This window comes from Triturus cristatus, chromosome 11, assembly GCF_964204655.1.
Source record: "Triturus cristatus chromosome 11, aTriCri1.1, whole genome shotgun sequence".
NCBI lineage: Eukaryota > Metazoa > Chordata > Amphibia > Caudata > Salamandridae > Triturus > Triturus cristatus.
In genome coordinates, this window is record NC_140594.1 from 33,646,364 (window position 1) to 33,651,391 (window position 5,028).

A 5,028-nucleotide genomic window follows, 5' to 3' on the forward strand; every position below is an offset into this window, starting at 1 on the left:
GCACAAGGACACATCAGGGCTGAAGCATGCAGACCTCTATGTGTTAGGAAAACAAGCCCCACCCCCAGCCATATATGCACTGATACTAACTGACTACAAACTTCACACTTGCCTCAGAAAGTTGGTGAACTGGACAACTCAGCATCCATGCTTTCACCTATACAAATAAGTGCTGAAGCCTCATATGGGTCCCAAAGTTTTGCCACCACTGCAACTTAGGTACCCCACGCTGAAGAAAGGCGCAAATGCCTATAATAGGACTTGGTTAGAGCACCCCTACAGAGAGAGGAGAAACCCCAGCCATTTGTCACAACTGCTTACCCTCGGTAAACCTGCATTCTGGCGCCTCCCTCCCAGCTTAAATCTTGCACCGGTGAGATACTGGGCTGTCAATCAAGCAGCAACGCGGGCAGAGGACAGACAGATGTGCAGTAGTAAGGTCACGTGACTTGAGATTCAGGAAACTGATTATTTATCACTCACAAGAAAATACTAGGTTTTAGTCGGAAGCAGTTGAAAGAGACATTTTATTTAAAACTAAAATAAAAATATTTAACATTAACAGAGGTTAACAATATATACAATAATTTTGAGAAAGTGGCACCGAACAGCCAAGCATTGGTAAACAACCAAAATAAATGACTGGGAAAGCACTAGCAGAACCATGGAGCCAAGGAGGTGGGAAACAGAAGCCACAGTGGGGGCAAGGGCTTGTCTAGGAACTTATGTCTCAGTTCAAGGGGTCTAAAACTTGACCCAGACCATCGCGTTCATTCACTGGAAGGGGCTACGTGGCCCCCTGCATGTGTGGGGGGGGTCAGAAAGGGGCAGAAGTACCAACACCATTCCAAGGCAAACACAAAGAGCAGAAAGGTGGCGGGTTCAATGCGGAGTAAAAGTGCTACATAGAACCACCCGGACAGTGGGTTACGGGGCAGAGTGAAGTGAGTGTGCATCGGTCCTGGGAGATGGCGCGTCTGGGCTTTAGAAGTGGTGCAGTAATTGAGACACCGTGCAGTGGTAGGGGTGCACTGGCAGACATCTGAGTGGGCTTCGGTACTAGGGTTGCAAATAGATATAGGACAACCCCAAAGTTTTAGGGCACTGCATGAGCAGCTGACTTGGGTTGGAGGGTCTAAATTCTAGCACAAAAAAAGGCGCAAAAATTGTATCAGAAGCAAAACATGAACAAAGAGACTGGCAGGAAGGTGGGGCTCAAGGAGATATGGTGAAGTCACGTGACACAGATGGCCACAACAGGGTATGGATTCGGTGGCGGGATTCTTGTTGCAACTCATGATGTCAACATCCCTCTTTAATACTAGGGAGCCAAGCGACACCCTGGAACCGGCTAGCACAGACGTTACATCAACTCTTGAAAGAAAGAGTCATCGACCCCCATCATTTCCACCGCTCAGTGAAACCTTCACCTCTGAGGAAAACCCTCTGGAGGGGAGTGGCGGGGTTACTAAAATCTGTAGGACTTACTCCTGTCTTTCTTCAACACTCAGGGAGAGTTGGGTGTCGCTCCACACTTGCTGTGGCCTGCCTTGTCCTTCGCCACCGCATTCAGAAGGTTTTCAGCTTAAATTTAGGAGGGTTTTAAAGTGTAAAACTGAACCCGTCAATGTTGTTTGTCTTTTCATGAGTTTCCGTGTACCTCAGCTCAGCCACCATTGGGTCCATGCATCGAAACATTCAAGCCTTCATTTCAGGGGGGCGTCAGTGGAATAATATTTTGAGCCACAGGAGAAAGATTAGTGCAGGTTACCAACTGGAGATTAAAAAACATATGATAAAACGTGCTTGTCTCTCTAATGAAATGGTTTGGCTGTATAGGTCAATGCAATACTGACACTTCAAAGACTTTGGAAACCCTCCTGTCAAGACCCCTTTCCCCTTCCCTTCAAATCACAGGGCTGGGAGTCATTTCCGTAAGCGCTGCCTGACCTCTGTTTGCAATGTGAACTGAAAAGATCGCGGCCATCTCTCTGGCACCAAAGGTTCTCAAACTCAATGTTTTTTGGGACGTTGAAATAAAATGCTGTTTATAGTATGAAAATAAAGCTGTCACAAGACACTGCTGGGCTGTCCAGTGAGGTCCTGAGGAGATGGTATGTTCCAGAATGGTCTACTTGCGCTGGTGTCTTACTGCAGAGAAATCCATTCATCTTATTTCGGAACTGGTTTTTCAGGATCTCTCACGAGGCTTAGCAGCTTGTCCAGTTTGGCGATCTCATACTCGGGTCCCTTGAGTTGTTCTTGCGTGCCCCTCTTTTCCTTCGGCAACTTGCGAAGGTTAGGAGAGAGCTTCAGGCTGATGACGGTGCCCTTGTCATCCCCGACAATGAGAATGGGGAAGGAGGAATTAAACTTGACGTGAGTCAGCTTGGTCTTCTTGGAGGCCACCACAGCCTGCTCACAGATGGCTTCATACTTGTCTATATTGAGGTCAAACACATGGACCTTGCCGTCTGTAGTCACAGCGGCAAAGACGGTGGAAGAGTATGGTGCCCACGCCACATCGCCTACAGCAGAGTCCAGGTCAAAGGTGAACATTGGCGTCTTTATGGTTTGATCCCAGATCTTGACTGTCCAGTCTGAACTGCATGAAATAAAGACCCCGGGGTGGAAGGTGTTCCAGTAGACTGCATCAACGGCCATGTCATGCGCATCATAGGTGTCTAAGAAGTTGCTTGAGTAGGTTTTGGAGCACTTGTAGATTTTGCCTTCTTCTGTGCCAACCAGGAACAGGTTGTCCTTCTTCTTGTGGAAATCCAGGGTGGTCACACAGGCATGCAAGTTTAAGTGTAACGCCGCTGGCACATCTTTAGGAGAATCATTCAACAGAAGGCTGATGACATCGGCTTGGACAAGCTCATTCTTCACTAGAGTCCAAGACACAACACGACCATCAGAGGAAACGGAGATGAAGTTGAGGTTGTTGTCCAGATTATCCTTCTGCCACCTGACCTGCCAGACGGGGTCTGTATGCTTGCCGGCCTTGGCTGAGCTCTTGTAATTGGGCAGCAGATCTGGTTTCCTCAGGTTATAGAGGGCAACGTTGCCATCGTAGAAGCCAACCGCCAACAGGTAAGGGTAGTCTTTGTGGAAGTCCAGGCACATGACACCAGTTTGAGTTTTGAAGAGAAACTCTGGGTACGAAGGGTTCTTCAAGCTGTAGAGGAGCAGCAGGCCTCGGCCCTGCTTCATGAAGTCGTAGGAGCCGTAGGCAGCAGCGAAGAGGTCTTTGTAGTTGGGGCTCCAGCAGAGACCGGTCACTGCTAGCCCCTTCGTTAGGTCAATATGGAATTTCCAGAGAGGAAGAACAGTCCCCTCCTGGTCTCGGTACTCATCTGACTTGTCTTCAAAGTACTTGAAGTCCTGTGAAATCTCATCAAAGGTGTTCTGGTTAATCATGCGCTCCAAAATTTTAGAGACTTTGGACAACTTGCTGAGGTCAGTAACGTAAGTCTCGAAGGGCAACTTTGGGACGGGCGGCTTGGTCTCTTCCTTCTTGGTGGCAGCAGACCCCTTTTGCTTGGCATGCTCCTGCTTGGCAAGCTCCGCCTGGTAGGCATCATATATCTGCCACTGGGTGGCATTGGCTGAGAAGGTGACGCGGGGCGGTGGGTCAGTTTGGGTGGTGCGCTCACGCTGCGGGTTGTTCACGGTCTGTGAAGCGCGCTCGCTGAAGTTGAACTTGTTGGTGAGTTTCTTGGGGCGGGTCTCAGGAGGGGGCTCTTCACCCTCCTCTGGGGCTTCCGGCGCCTCCTGCTCTAGGGGTTCCTCGCCCTCTTCAACTTCAGAGGGGCTTTCCCAGGGCACCTCGCCCGTCCTGGCCAGCTGGCGCCGGGCCTCGTCGGATTCCCGGTGCAGGAGGCCCCCCTCCTGGCTGTAGTGCACCACCATCTGGTCCACGGTGCCCATGGTCCTGAAGGCGCGCTCCCGGAAGCTGAAGCGCATGATGTTGTGGGGGGCGTGCTGGTTGTGCGCGGTCAGGATGACGGTGATCTCCTGCCTGAGCTCGGCCTCGCTCAGCTCCAGCTGGTCCGGGGGCTTCAGCAGGCCGCGGCCTGCCACCCCCCACTCGTCGTCGTAGTAGCTCCAGCCATCCTGGCCGTCATCCCGGGCCCGGCCTGTGATGCGAGTCCCAACGGTGGATGGGCGATGCTGGGCATAGTGTGGCCCGACGGTTGGGCGCCGCGACTGGGCATATTGTGGCCCGATGGTGGGACGGCGCGACGGGGGCTGCTGCTGCGCGAGCGTGGCACGGCGCGCCTGGGCATTTGTTGGCTGCGGCCCGATGGTTGAAAGGCGTGGCGCGCCATGCTGTGGCCCTTCGCTTAAAAAGCGTGGGCTCATAGAGGGCTTGCGGTCCGACATGGCGAGCCTGGCAGAAGCGGCTCCGCGGTTGTCAGGGCAACGGAGATGGCGTGCGCATCGTCGTTGCCACGGCAACGCTCCTAGCCAGTATGGGTGGACACCGAGGTCTTTAACAGGGCAACCATCGCGGAAAAGAGACTGCAGACAATGATTTTAGGAACTAACTGGAGAAGAGTACGATTGTGAAAAGTTGTGTATATATTCTGTGTAAGGCAGAAATAACATAAACGCCGTAGTTTTTGGAAAACAATCGTGTATGCAAAAATCATAGCTACATTGGAAATTTACCAGCATTTATTCAAAATTCTCGATTTCTCAATTGGAACACGCTTTTGGACTCTGTTAGAGCAACTGCTTAAACTAATAGTTCCTTGGCTCCTTCAATACTCTCGACAAGGTGACTTTTAAACTTTTAAAAGTTATTTTATTGTGAGATAAATTGAGGAAACGAAACAGAGAGCCACACACCCCATAACAAAATGGCAAAATTATTCGCCGTCATTTAGAACCTCGGAACCACCTTGTTCCAAAGTGGAAGGTACTAAGGTAGGGACAATGGGGAAGGACAAGGGATGGAAACAAGAAAAAGGAGAGAACACATCTACCTAGTAGCAAAGTGGATGGGCACACCAGCAAGAAGTA

At 50.7% G+C, this 5,028-nt stretch overlaps 1 pseudogene; it reads right to left on the minus strand.

The window, feature by feature from the left end:
- Positions 1-745: 745 nt before the first annotated feature.
- LOC146783185 (dynein axonemal intermediate chain 1 pseudogene) lies at positions 746-4,386 on the minus strand (annotated as a pseudogene).
- Positions 4,387-5,028: the final 642 nt, after the last annotated feature.